The 15,394-nt window shown below is 41.9% G+C and overlaps 2 long non-coding RNA genes across 2 annotated transcripts in view; both read left to right on the top strand.

Moving 5' to 3' along the window:
* The first annotated feature begins 561 nt into the window (after positions 1–561).
* On the top strand, positions 562–10,337 carry LOC133488885 (uncharacterized). Its single transcript, XR_009791768.1, has 2 exons — positions 562–1,412; positions 10,171–10,337. It is a non-coding gene; the product is annotated as an uncharacterized LOC133488885 (long non-coding RNA).
* An 882-nt stretch (positions 10,338–11,219) lies between these two features.
* The window catches only part of LOC133488892 (uncharacterized), a 41,280-nt gene continuing 37,105 nt past the window's right edge, over positions 11,220–15,394 (top strand). Inside the window, exon 1 of the long non-coding RNA XR_009791770.1 lies at positions 11,220–12,293. This is a non-coding gene — a long non-coding RNA (uncharacterized LOC133488892). The remainder of the gene's footprint in view (positions 12,294–15,394) is intronic.

The raw sequence follows: 15,394 nt of genomic DNA on the forward strand, positions 1-15,394 counted from the left end.
TCATTCACTGAATAAAAAATTTGACTCAAAAGTTGATCAGGGTATGAATTATGTATATCTGAGATGTACAAGTCCAACTATCCATTTTCTATACTGCTTAACCTCATTAGGGTCTATCCTAGCTGAAATTGGGTGAGAGTTTGGGTTCACCCTGGACTGGTTGCCAACCCATCACAGGCCAAATATAGACAAACAACCATGCACACTCACAGTCACACCTTTGGACAATTAAGTCTTCAATGAACCTTACATGACATGCATGTTTTGGAATGTGGGAGGAGGAAAATACCCCAAAAAACAAAAACAACAACAAAAACAACGCAAGCACGGGGAAAACATGCAAACTCCACACAGGAAGGCTGTAGCCAACATTCCAACTCAGAACCTTAAAACTGAGACAGATGTGACAACCACTTGCAACCATCCAGTGATCATGCAGTCTGGATCAGATAAATGAATATGATATTAGAATATCTATCTTAAGTTAATAAAATCAGATGAGCGATGACACAAAAAGTATCACCCCGCCTCCCATTATGGTGGTAACCACAAGGCATGTATACTGTATGTATGTGTGTTTGAGTGCTTGCGAACGGGGACGAGAATGTCATGTTTACACAACCTGACAGGGAAATTTTTCGCAGAGGAAAAATGCTCAGCCACGAGGACATCTCTGCATCCACGGAATTTGAAAAGATAAGCGTTCTCCAAAAAATAACCTCATAGATGTGACAGATCTGGGTCTCCACCGGTGTGGAACAATTGTCTCAGATTTGTCCAAGCGGTGCCACAACATCTCGCTATCATGTTTCATAGAGTCAAGCTGTTGCTGCTGTGTCTGCTAGTTTCACTACTTAACATTACTACTGTGCACCTAGCTTTTGAAATCTATGAAAAATGGCATTGTCGTCTCTTTTAAGATATACAGACATGGTGTAGGTAAGCTGATGCTTATATATGATTCTGGTCATCATGATTTTAGTTTATGGAACCGAAAGCATCAGCTCTTTTAACAACTACACTGCCAGACCATTGTAATAAAGATTATTCTCATGTCATGTGATTTATCTGATTCAGGTCAGCCATTCCAGAGGACCGTCTGTGTTTTGCAACATCTCCTACTAATTAACCGGAATTTATGTAACAACACGCTTGCGACCCGAGTGAGGATAAGCGGTACAGAAAATGGGTGGATGTTTTATCGCGTCAAATGGTTTATATAACTTGACTTCCTGTGTTAAGAATGTAGCCTTTTATTTTGAAGGGTTGGCACCAGAACTCAGCATTTTGGCACAAAAAATAACTTCACACGACACCGGTAAAAACGAAAGTAAAACGAAAATGAGTAATGGATGGAACCAAATGCTCTGTAAAACGTTAATTCCTTTACCTACCCACCGATGAAACACAAGGTTAGTGTTTGTCATACTGTGAGACAACGTTTTTGTGGATTTTGTCCCAATTCACTGTGACGTAAAGTTGCTAATTTGTCCCTTGGAGAAGTTTTAGTTCAGTGTTAAGCTTGGAATGCGACTGTTTCTCTTTTCTTTCCAGTATGGTAAAGTAATTTATATTTTGTTTTTGTGTCTGTCATCAGCTCTTACATTGCTTTGAAGACTAAAACAAACTAAAAACCATCAGTGCAAGAGTGCAACCCACCGTTTAACTTGTTAGCTGCCTCAGTGTTGGCATAGACGTATTGTATTGTTCCACTCACCCAATTTGACTTGACTGAAGTTCCGCGTGGTGTCGGCTGCGGCTCGGAGCAGGAGGGAGCACGTCAGACTTCCACACATCATGAAAGCCTCCTTTGCACAATATAATCTTAATCCAAGTGTTGCATTGAGGTGACATTTATTTTAACATAGTTAACACTTTTTTTCACCACTGGCATTGGGCACAAGCATGTCTTTGTGCGCGTTCTTCTTCGTTGGTTTTTGACGCTTGTTTGTCGGGTTTTGGCACTTGCTTGTCCGGGGTCGGCGGACTGTAGGCATTGAAACTGGGAACCGAAATTTTTTAATTTGAACAATTTTGGGAGTACCGGAATGTTAGTCCCGGTTCCAATCGGTTCTCGATTCTCGATGCCCAACCCCAGTCCAGGGTGGACCCCGCCCCTCACTTGAAGTCAGCTGGGATAGGCTCCAGATCACCTGTGAAACCTAATGAGGATAAGTGCTATAGAAAATGGGTGGCTGTATAAATAAATATATATATATATATATATATATATATATATATATATAGATAGATAGATAGATAGATAGATAGATAGATAGATAGATAGATAGATAGATAGATAGATAGATAGATATACAGTATGTATGTATTTGAACACAGATGTTCAATTGAAGTTTTTTTTAACTCACTGCTTTTCAAAATGTTTTTTCCTCCTGATTTTAATATTTATGAAGGACACATTAATAATGAATGATAAATGACAAGAGGGATGTAGTGAAACTCTCAGTTGATGACAATACTTAATCAGATACATTTTAGGGTGAGAACATCTAGGATGTTGCGTGAGACAGACCCAGAACAATATTCCATTTCCTCACATTTTTTTCCCCTTTGAAGCACGCCCGTGTGAGTGACAGCCGCAATAGGCCAGAAAGAGACTTAGGAGGAAAAGGATGCAAGATTGAGGTCCGGTTGTTGAGATTAATCTATCAATATTTAAATGCGAACTAGTGCTTTTAGAGCCTTTTAGTGCTTTTGACAAGTTGATTAAAACATCACCATACGTTTGAACTACAGTATTGGGGACCTTGAAATTGTGCCCAGCAATGAGCATAACATTGTAATCCTCAAAGCAAAGTGGAGAAAAATTCTCCAAAAAAATGACATAAGCACATAAACATTACACAGACATTCCTAATGTTGTGACAAGTGAACACATTCAAGGACATTTTCTTTTTTTTTTTTTAAACCAGAATTTACCAGGTGTATTAATAAAAGGTCTCTAACATTCTTCAATCAAAATACACAATGGATAAAGAATTACAATACATTTAACATCCACTTGTAACACTCAGAGTGGGTTTTGCAATTGTAGATAGATAGACAGATAGACAGATAGATAGACAGATAGATAGATAGATAGATAGATAGATAGATAGATAGATAGATAGATAGATAGATAGATAGATAGATAGATAGATAGATAGATAGATAGATAGATAGATAGATAGATAGATAGATAGATGGATGGATGGATGGATAGGTGGATAGATGGATGGACAGATAGATACTTTATTAATCCCGTGGCCAATTAGAGGCACAGATCAGTGCTAGTGGCGCATGCAGCAGAAACTTCGCCAAACACAAATACACCCTGGGCTCAGGTCGATAACGTCACCAAAGATTGAGGTGCAGGTTTTCAGAAGCAAAGGCCGATAACCCTGTTAGTGAATGCTAATCTTTCCTTCCCTGTTTTCCACATCAAAATGACAGATATTAGCTGTCGAGGGGGCAGTATGATGTAAATTAGCTACGTCACAATTTGGGCAAAATTCAGAATGGCTTGCTTACAGAAATATTTTTTAAGTATGGGCAGCTCACAACAAGAGCTACTTGGTTCCGTAATTTCCCGCTTGATAGGTAGGCAGGCACTCCGAAGACCAAACTATTTGCATACAAACAAATAAATCAACATTACATAATATGCCCCCTTTAAATAATGTTGACCTTAGTATGTTCCCTGAGACAAGCATAGACTGTGCTTCCTCCACATGGCTGCTGGAAGAAACTAACTGAGTTTCTGGCGCATGGCAACATATTAAGTCAGTAATCGCACACATTTCTTATTTGTGGCCTAGGGGAATTTTGAATCATTTTGCAACTGCGAGATTTTGGACAGGATGAGTGTTTCTTCGATTTTCTGGTTCCTCTCGGTAAAATCTAAAATGTGACCTACAAACGATCTTTCAGCTGCTTCCCAATGGGATGATCCAAGATGTTCAGGAAGACCCATCGGGATTTTTAGCCTTGTTATTCTGCAACGTTCCAGATGGTTGGAGCAATCCCATGTGCTCCCTTTGAAATCTGTGGAACCATAGCAGAGCAACCACCTCCCCCTCGTTTTAATTGACTTTCAGTTTGTTTGTTTTTTGGGCCCCTACCTTGCAAGACCTGGAGTGATCCATGACTTCCCTTATAGGCTTAATTGCTTTTGGCTGCCAAGCAGCTCAGTTTGAAGTTAGGGAGAAGGGAAAGGCCTAGTTTACTGTAAAGTGGGTTCAGGATTGGAGGTACTGGATTTCCCTTGGTGGATTTCTAATGACTTCTTAAGGAGACTTGCGGGCTCATCGGAGGAATGCAAGCAGACAGACAGCCACGAGAAGTCTCCTCCCGCCTTCCCCTCACAACATGAGATGAAATGGAGCCACCGTTCCAGCCAAACAAAATGCACAACGGAGATTCAGCAACACTCCAGGAGAGGAGGGGAGATGAAGGAGGGGAGGTGTTAGGGTGTGTTTCCTGGTGGCCACGGGTGGTTGGCTTGACATCTTAAGCTGATTCATGCTAATCAGAGAGGCCTGCTTTGTCTGCTTTACTCTGATGCTCTCAGATGCTTTGAGTAGTGCATGATGGGAATGTCTTTAACTTTGAGAGAGGTTTCTTTAAACCATATTTCCACCATGTGCTACATCTCAGTTCTGAACTGGTCACCAGATATTCGCAGGGCACATATAGACAAACAGCCAGTCACACTCAAATTAACACTTAGGGAAAATGTAGTCTTCAAATAAGTTATGTGGGAGGAAGCCGTAGTACCCACGCAAGCACAGGGAGAACATGCAAACATAACACGGGAAAGCCAGAGCCTGGATTTGAACCCCTAACCTCAGAACTGTGGTGCAGATGTGCTAATCACTTGCTCAACATACCGCCATTATTTGGAGTGAATGAATAATAATTTTCCTACCCATTAGGGGAAATTATAATGCGCCAGGATTCACAGGACACTAATTGGGAATCGCTGGGCGAGGGCGTGTTCTGACTTACAAAATCGAGTCATAACGCGACAAAATTAATAAACTAAAAGAGCTGCATTTAGTCTTTATGTGAAGAGACTCATATGTGGGGCTGTTAGGGACATAATTCAGGATTACCTCTCACACTTACTATTGAATCGCTCTCATACACACTACTGGGACACTCTTACTCCCTCGTCTGTCACTCACTATCAAAGTTTATAATATATAAATACATAATATAATATTATTTTTGTATTATTATTAATCAGGTTCTTTATATTTATATGACAGTTGAGAATGATAAAATGTTACTTAAAAACATGGCCTGTACAGTTAAACATTTTATGATGGAGACAGATTGACTGTGAAACAAATTCATTCAATTTCTATTAATTCCAATGGGAACTATTTATTTAAAATCCCAACAAATCTGAGTTTGATCTTTGCACTGAAGTTACATTAGCATAAGGACCCTCCTATACATCACATGTGTAAAGTCACTCAAGGCTCGGGCTCCGACCAAGCAGACCAAGCCAGGGAGCAGATGGCAAGGAGAGGAGAGAAACGAGAGGTCAGCGGGCTAGACGAAACCCACAGCGCAGATCAGACATATAGCGAAGAGAGGAAAACATTGGTGGCATAAAGTAACATAATGCATATGACTACAATTGAAATTTGTCAACTCTATCTGCTCAGTGCAAAAATTTACCCAACTAGTCCATCCAGTGGCAATGCAAGAGGTGCACTAATTCTAAGGTAGTTCATTCCTAAACACATTACCAATAACCTCTCATTGCTCAGTGACTCTCCATAGTGTGTTTTTATGTTTTTTATGTTGTCAAAATGGCTGTCTATTGTCATACTAGAGCGGCTCCAACTATCCATCCATCCATCCATCCATTTTCTGAGCCGCTTCTCCTCACTAGGGTCGTGGGCGTGCTGGAGCCTATCCCAGCTGTCATCGGGCAGGAGGCGGGGTACACCCTGAACTGGTTGCCAGCCAATCGCAGGGCACATGCAAACAAACAACCATTCGCACTCACATTCACACCTAGGGGCAATTAATGCATGTTTTTTTTTGGATATGGGAGGAAACCGGAGTGCCCGGAGAAAACCCACGCAGGCACGGGGAGAACATGCAAACTCCACACAGGCGGGACCAGGGATTGAACCCGGGTCCTCAGAACTGTGAGGCTGACGCTCTAACCAGTCGTCCACCGTGCCGCCGGCTCCAACTATCGGAGACAAATTCCTCGTGTGTTTTTTACATACTTGGCAAATAAAGTTGATTTTGATTCTGAATACATTCCTGCGAACATCACCATGTCCCTCATGTGCAGCACTCCTAGAGGGCAGCACTGAACTAAGGAATGGATTTTTAAGCCATGTTTCAAGTACTGTTTAGTTCCCATTGTTTAGAGAAGTACAGTACTACAAGTGATACAACACAGTGGCTGCCTTAGAGTTCTGAAGTTCAAGGTTCAAAGCTCAGCTCTGGTTTTGATGTGTGGGGTTTTCATGTTCTTGCCATGCTTGTGTGGGTTTTCTCCAAGTACTCTGGCTTGCTCCCCCCCAAAAAACAAACCAAAAAAAGACACATTTTAGGTTTATTAAAGACTAAATTGATCATATGGATAAATTTAAGTCCAAATAGCTGTTTGTCTTTATGTGCCCTGCAATTCGCTGGTGACAAGTCCAGGGTGTACCCCACCTCTCACCCAATGTTAGCTGGGATACATTGTAGGCTCGAAACTGCCAGCGACCCTAACAAGGACAGGCCCTATACATAGAAAATGCACGGATGCAAGTATTACAAGGTATTGTGCCCCTGTTGTCCTGCACGTATTGTAGCCTGTGCTGTTTTACAACACCCAAAAGTAGCGGTTGTATTCTTTTAAGAATGCACAGGTGCATGGATCCAACCCGAAAGCTGAAAGCTGATAGACTCCTCCAACTGACCCTATGTCAACCCCTTTGTTCCCTGTCCTGACATGCTCAACGTGCTCTGAGGATGACCTCGCATGACCTTTTGAAGCGCCAGTTTTATTGTTTTACAACCCTTTGAAACGCCATATTTTATAGCACGTGATACTTTTATTGTTTTACAATTCTTTGAATAACGAATTTAATTGTTTTCTAACCATTTAAAGTGCCAGGTGACCGCTTGGACCTGGTAGTTCAAAGAACTACCAGTTTTCTTGTTTTACAACCCTTTAAAGTCCTGGTTTTATTGTTTTATGAGTGCTAGAGGAAGCCATAATGACGTCACATAGCCATAAACCTGTCGAAACATGACCTGTCAAGAGTTTAATGACAGCGGCATTATCTCCTTTTTTATATATTGCACATAATGTAAGTTTCCTCAAGTTTATCTTAGTTAATTTGAAGGTGAAATGTTGCAAAGTCGCAGTGTCGAAAATCAAACATCAAACATTTTATTATTCCTTTAAACACCAACATTATATGATGTAAGTAAAACAAACCAGTTAATTTAGAAGAAGCTCATGGCCAAGCTCTGTGGCTGCTTCAGTTCTTCACTTCATCCTTTATTCTCATTGTTGTGTCTGTATTTAACACCTGCGCATGACTGATTGCGGAAGGCGTGAGGAGGAGGTTAGGAGGCAGAGGTGACAACACACCACCAGTTTAGACCTATTGATCCAAGCATTCCATCCCAGTTGCTCCTGAAGGGAAATAATATAACGGGATGGGGGATGTGTGTGGATGTGAAAGCAGTGACCTCAACAGCTCACTTGAGTTCCCTATCACACTTTGGCTGTTTAATGGCACCACTCCATCACGGCGCTGGATGCCCATTCTCGCTTGTATTGTGGTGTCACTTGTATCACATAGGCTCATCTAAACTCACCCATTTCTCAAACAGTACAGATGAGTAGCTTGCCCAGTTCCACGAAGATGGTGAAAAACAGTCTCACGCTCTCTGTTTAAGCTGTCTGCAATTGACAGATGACGAGAGATCTTATTTTACAGCACAGGGAAAACTGTCTTTAGCTCCCTAAACCTTCATCAACACAGTGTTTATGGAACCACAGTGAATTGGTAGGAATTCTAAAACATTTCACAATAGAAGATAGTGGAACCTATGAAGTTGAGGCCATCCTACATTTTTGGGGGAAAAATACACTTCAGTAGTTACAAAAATGGTGGAACTGTCTCATACATGGCTTTAGGCCAGATATCATGGTTCAGTTTAGTGAGTAATGGAAGGATCTGTTCATTTTTCTTTTTTTTTTTTTTTTTTGTGGCTTTTTGTGACCAAACATAAATCAAAAGAAGGACTAGCCCTCGACAAGATAACACGCTAATAAGTTAGAGTGCTTTATAGATTTTAAATGTTACTCTTAACAGTGTTTTTCTTTTTTCTTTTTTTTTACACACACACACACACACACACACAAAGGGGATGCAGAAGGAGAGTTAAATCTGGTGTTTATTGTTTTTAACAAGACTGTTAAGATGTTCAAATGTTTCTTTAGAATTGCCTGTATATTGAAAAAGCTTTTATGATGACCCTGGAACAAGTTATTTTTATTTCCATGATAATGTTTCATTATTATTTATATGTCCTTACTCGTAGTCATGTCTCTACTGCCTCAAAGTGAGGAATGCCGGGGCCATTTTGAACACTCACATAAGTGAATAAATATGCTCCCTTACCTAATTACTTTAGTTTTTTTTAACAGAGTCAGTGATGAAAGCTAGTCTGTATATTGACCTCAGCCAGTGCCACTCACACCATGTGATGTCTGTCTGTCAAGTTAACACCTGACCCTCCACCAACCACCTCCTCTTCCTCCCCTCATTGGGAGCAGCTGTACATGACAAGACAACAAATGACTTTGCTGCACATTTGGAACCAGGATTTTGTTATATTCGTCTTGTTAACATGCTAACTGTAGGACTAATTAAAATCACCTTTTATGCCAGCTTAGCCCACCTGAGGATGGTTTTAAGACCGTGAGAGTTGTGCTCATGTGCTCTGCTTTGGCCGGATTCCTCCCTTATTACAGTATCTGGGTCAGGCGAGAAGTCATTAGAACCTAGCTGCAGAATGCAGGTTGAACGATCACAGTCAGTGTTTAACAGACCTCTGCCAAGATTTAAACATTCACACACACACGATATATATATATATATATATATATATATATATATATATATATATATATATATATATATATATATATATATATATATATATATATATATATATATATATATATATATATATATATATATATATACACACACACACACACACACACACACACACACACACACACACACACACACACACATTCACACACAATTTTGGAGACAATGAGCCCTGGAACAATGAGTGCCTGAAACCTATCATCACAGAGTAAAGATACAGTAATCCTTCGCTATATGACGGATATTGCTTTGCAGTCCCGCTATATTGTCGATTTTTATTTGTACAATTTGTACCATATTTTTGTACCGGTTTCAATCCCTGGTCCCGCCTGTGTGGAGTTTGCATGTTCTCCCCGTGCCTGCGTGGGTTTTCTCTGGGCACTCCGGTTTCCTTCCATATCCCAAAAAAAAACATGCATTAATTGCCCGTAGGTGTGAATGTGAGTGCAAATGGTTGTTTGTTTGTATGTGCCCTGCGATTGGCTGGCAACCAGTTCAGGGTGTATTCATTGCTCCCTCTCTCTCTCAATATATGTTTCAGCCGGCCACGAAAGCAAATTTTTTAGGATGTTATATTTTCCCCAAAACTATTACAATAAACAATAGTATCGTTGATAAGCGTTTTTATGCCACTGAGATAATGATACTATCGAGTGTAATTCTAGTACATCCGTTTTAGGAACAATTAACTTTCAATTATAAAGAACGTTGAACATTGGCATTGTAATGTAGAATAATAAATATCATAGATAAATAAAATATATAAATAAATCAGACACAAGCTCTTGAAAAAACTGCACTTAAACAAATATTAAACATTTGGCACATAGATATAGAGTCAGAGGCTCAAAAAAATGTCTTAATGTCTCATCATTGCCTGCATTTAAGCATGCCAGATACAGGAATTCAGCGCCAGAGTATTGACATTCATCCGTGGTACACAGGCCAACATTCGTGTAAGTTACTCGACTTCCCGCAATCGTACTTACCCTCTTGTGTTCTTCTCCGTCTCCAGTGCTCCTTCCGTGTCTCCGGCCTCGCTGTCCGCGCCAGCCACGCCGCCAAGCTATTCCACCTGCCCATGCTTTCGCTTCCTACACCTTCCCTGTTCCAACTGACCACCATCGCCCCTCGGATATCCTACCCACTGAGCAATTACTTAATAAACCATTCTCATCAATATTCTCTGCCTCCGCCTTCTTTTGGGTCCAGTCCTAACATTCATACGATTACCTGTCGCGACAGAATACTCTTGCCAACATGGACCCAGCAACCCTGGAGGCGTTGGGGAAAGCACTCGCCCTCCAAGGCTCCCACATTGACAGACAAGACGAAGTTCTCCGCAGAATTATGAACTCCTTACGCACCCTCTCCCAGCAAGTATCTCTCATATCCTCCCAGATGCACTCCAACAGCCCTCCTGTGAGTAATCCTTCCGAGCTCGCAGCCTCCGACCAACACCTTCTACCATACAAAGAGCCTCTCCTCCCGAACCCTACTCGGGGGACCTAGGTTCATGTGGCCAATTTCTTTTAAATTGCACCCTTGTTTTTGATATGCAACCGTTGAAATCCAAAGTACCATTCATTACCAACCTCCTACGGGGAAGAGCTGCGAAATGGGCGACCGTGCTCTGGCATAATTCCTCCCCGGTACTTGCTTCTTTCGAGTCCTTTTCAGCTGAACTTAAAAACGTATTCCACCACCCCGCCAAGGGCAGGAAAGCCACTCGTCACCTCCTTGGTCTTACTCAGGACTCTCGTTCCGTGGCTTCATATTCCATTGAATTTAGAATTCTAGCGGGTGACTGCGAGTGGGATAACGCTGCGTTAAGGGGTATTTTTATTAAGGGACAGTCAGAACTGTTCAAAGACGAGCTCACATCACTTGAAGAATTAATTTCGTTATCTATGAGACTGGACAATCGCCTACGGGAAAGAGCAAGAGAGAGAGGGTTAGCGTCCTCTGCGGGCATAGAACCGCTAGCCATTCCGCTGCATCCTGAACTCCCGACTCATCATCCCCCACTACATTAGAGGAACCCATGCAACTCAGCACGACCAAACTAGACCCTCAGGAACGTCAGCGCCGTTTCAACCAACTTTTATGTATTTATTGTGGACAGCCAAGTCATTTCATTGCCACCTGCTCTATAAAACCAAAAGACTGGGCTCACCACGACCCAAGAGCGCCGTGCTAAGCCAAACCAACACCTCTCCCAGCTCTCCTTCCCGTATGACTGTTCCCTCGTGTATCCTTGGCCCTGATCGCAATACCCCTGCCAGTTTGTTGTGGAGGTTGACGCCTCCGACACTGGGGCGGGGCCATCCTCACCCAGCGGGACCCCGAATCCCAGAAATTGCATTCTTGTGCCTTCTTTTCCCGTCGCCTGTCCCCATCTGAAAGGAATTACTACGTGGGGAATCGTGAGCTGCTGGCCATCGTCTGGGCCTGGGAATAATGGAGGCATTGGCTTGAGGGGACCGTTTCGCCTTTTGTTATATGGATCGATCACAAAAATCTCACCTATCTCCGTTCCGGCAAACGTTTGAACCCCCGACAAGCTCACTGGGCTTTATTTCTCAGCCGTTTCAACTTCAGCCTCTCCTTCCACCCTGGTTCCCACAACAGCAAGCCTGACGCCCTCTCTCGCAATTATTTACCCCCCTCAGAAGGTAACACCATCATTCTAACCATCAATGATCATTTCTACAAGTGTGTCCATTACATACCCTTTCCCAAGTTGCCTTCTACCTTTCAGACCACTAACCTCCTTGTCCTGCATGTATTTAAAATATACGGCATCCCCATTGACATCGTCTCGGACCGAGGTCCTCAGTTCTCCTCCCAGGTATGGAAGGACTAATGTAAAGCGACGGGTTACTCTATCCACCGCAAGGGCTACCAGACGTGACGTTGCAATTAACAAACACAGTGCGCTACACTCTATGCGCAATGGCGAGCAACGTGTCGGAATATGAGGAGGATTTCGACGTACAGGAGCACCCACTGAACTTGCCATCATCAAACCGTACATGTTTGAGCCGATCAGGAGCTCAGAACCTGACGGTGACGACGACGAGCAGCCAAGTAGCAGCTGTACAACAGAAAAAGAGAGGCCATTGGGTCGATGTGACGGTATGTCAAAAGCATGTCTTTTTATACAGTCATGGCTTGAGTGCCAATATTTTTTAGCACAGCTATACGTATTATATATTCATATATGTTTCAGTGGCATGGCACAAACATTTACATAGTATGCAGTATTCCTATATATTGTGTGCCCCTCGCTCGAATAGCGTTATAACACGCCGCACAGAAAGTCTTTGCCGTGTCTGTTGGCTTGTCATATAGACAAACGTACAGACGACAGTACTGAAAAGTACTGCGTGTGTCTTTTTTTCCTACTCCCAAGTGCATAGTAACCACAATAGAGACGTAGGTATCTACAAGCAAATCCTCACCTGTTGTCTGTGCTGCTTCGCCGCTGCACCGTGGCGGCTGCGAGATTTAGTTTTGTTGCTGGCAGTCCCGATGGCCGTAGGAAAATTAGTTGGCACTGCAGCTGGTTTCAGCCTCTATTTCTGTATCCAATGCTTTCTGCTAAGTCTTTTTCAAAACATACCGGTTCGAAGTGATCAGCACAGAGTTTGGAATGCTTTCTAGGCCCCCATACCTGACCACGTTTCTTCCCCTGTCGATTGACTTGCCCTATCCACTGGTCATGTATTGCTTTTTCACTTGGAAAGCCAAAAAAAAACTCTTGCCACTGCCTGAATCATTTTTACAACCAAATGCCTCACAATAAACCGTCGTGACATCGCTAAATCATAGGACAACAAATATACAAGGACGGGAACAACAGCATGGAACAATAGCACACAACACTGAATGAACAGGCTGTTTGGCTCGTGTTACGTCACAGCGCTAGATAGAGCCTAAGACCGGAATGCGCTGGATGCAAAAAGCAGAAGGCGCATTCTGCATCATATTTATTGATTTAACTGCTGTATATCTACTATACAATCAGTTGAAGCTCCCTCAATCTCGCAAAATCCACCCAACATTCCATGTGTCTCTGCCCAAGCCTGTCTCCACTGTGAATGTGAGTGCCCTGCGATTGGCTGGCGACCAGTTCAGGGTGTATCCCGCCTCTCTCTCTCTCCCTCTCTCTCTTGCTCTCTCTCTCTCTATATATATATATATATATGTGTGTGCGTGTATGTATGTATGTATGAAGTATATATTGTTATCCTGTACACACTAAGCACATTTGGGTCAAAGTCAATAATTTGGAAAATATGTCATTATTTAATTTACCCTTCATAATGGTAAATGGACTGCACTTATATAGCGCTTTATCCACACCATCACAGTGCCCAAAGCACTTTACAAAGCCTCACATTCACACACCAGTGGGCGACTGCTGCCATGCAAGGCGCTGCCAGGCTAACTGGGAGCAAATTGGGGTTCAGTGTCTTGCCCAAGGACACTTCGACATGCAGACAGTCATTGCCGGGATTCAAACCAGTGACCCTTCAGTCACTGGACGACCTGCTTTACCTACTGCGCCACAGCCACCACAATGTAATGTATGGAATTTCACCTACATTCACTTAATGTATATTCTTTGATGTAGAAAAACAACAAACAGTAGATTGCAAACAAGAAAATACAATTTACAGGAAGCTCTCCATTGGTCCCATTTGGATACTTCTGTTCCCACACCTTACAATACAATGGCCCTAAGAACAGGATGTTTCCGAGCATGTTTAACAGTCAAAACTAAAAAGTCTAAACAATGTAATTGGAATTACCCTACCGATGAAAGAACATCAACTTGTCTTGGCATGTCACATTTTTTAGGCTGCACTCTGGGTGGAGTAAGTTTGCAATGTTCTACATATTGCAAAACTATCTCATGGGTTTTTTATGAAGGGAGGGGAAGTAAGGTTAGGAGGCTTAAAGGGCCAGTGAACTGCCTATCTACTATGTTGCCAGCTAACATTAACATGCACAGGTATGTAATGTAAATCTTAAGCATTTGGTAGTAAATCTTTGATGAATGGAAGGTACTGATGAAAAAAATCCACCTGATGCAGTCGTGACTAGTTTCTCACATTCATTTGTCTGCCTCCCCACATCTCACATGTGGTTAGATCACTGCCTGAAGTGTCAGCTTTCAGTGTTGGGGGAACTGCTTGCTGCATTTTTTTTTCCAGCTCTCATACTGGATCATATTTGTTTATGCAACTTTTCCTGTATATTCATAGATTCGGATTGCAATTTTGCCATGATTTGAATACAATCCCAACCTTGTTACTAATAAACTAAAAGTTAAAATTAGTCACTCTTTACTGGCTGTAGCCTAACAAGCCATTCATTAAAAACGCCTATGCATTTTAAAACGTGACGAAATGGAAGGCTTTTGTTCCTGCCAGGAAACAAGACGCCCTCATTTCTGCCCCCGCTTTGTTAGAGAGTGAGAGGCTTAAATAAACCGCACCTGTGCAATCATGACAATATGTCCATGTTATCTGAGAAAAAGAAAAACATTTAATGTTAAAGGGAAAGGCCTGAGCTAAATTGTACAAATTAACCTTATCATCCAGGACATGCAAGTCTACACCTGTTTCTTGTCATGACTGAAAAGTAAATCTACAATTTATTTTACATCTTATTATTATCTGATTAAGTACAGTCAGTTTCATAGATATTGGGATGTGTGTGAAGGCAATGTGTGTGTGTGTGTGTGTGAAGGTTTTTTCTTCACCAAGGAAAGAATTCTTCATTATGGTGCGTCACAGTGCAGCTGGACAATGAACTGAAGCATACCGTAAAAGCAAAAAAATAGCTTTTGAAAGAAAGTGTAATTTTATGCAATAGCCAAGTCAATTACCTGACCAGAAGCTGACTGAGCATGCATTTCACTTACTGAAGACTAACCTGACAAGAAAACACCCCAAGAACAAGCAGGAACTGAAGAAAGTTGCAGTAGAGGCCTGGCAGAGCATCACCTGGGATGAAATCCAACATCTGGTGATGTCTATGCGTTCCAGACATTTGGCTGCAATTGACAGCATAAGATTTGCAACCAAGTATTAAAAAGTTTGTTTGATTTATGATTGTTAATTTGTCCTATTACTTTTGGTCCCTTAAAAGGTGGGATTCATATATACATACGGTTGTAATTCCTCCACTATTCACCTGATGGCGGCACGGTGGACGACTGGTTAGAG

The sequence above is a fragment of the Phyllopteryx taeniolatus genome, chromosome 1, assembly GCF_024500385.1.
Source record: "Phyllopteryx taeniolatus isolate TA_2022b chromosome 1, UOR_Ptae_1.2, whole genome shotgun sequence".
In the NCBI taxonomy this organism is placed as follows: domain Eukaryota; kingdom Metazoa; phylum Chordata; class Actinopteri; order Syngnathiformes; family Syngnathidae; genus Phyllopteryx; species Phyllopteryx taeniolatus.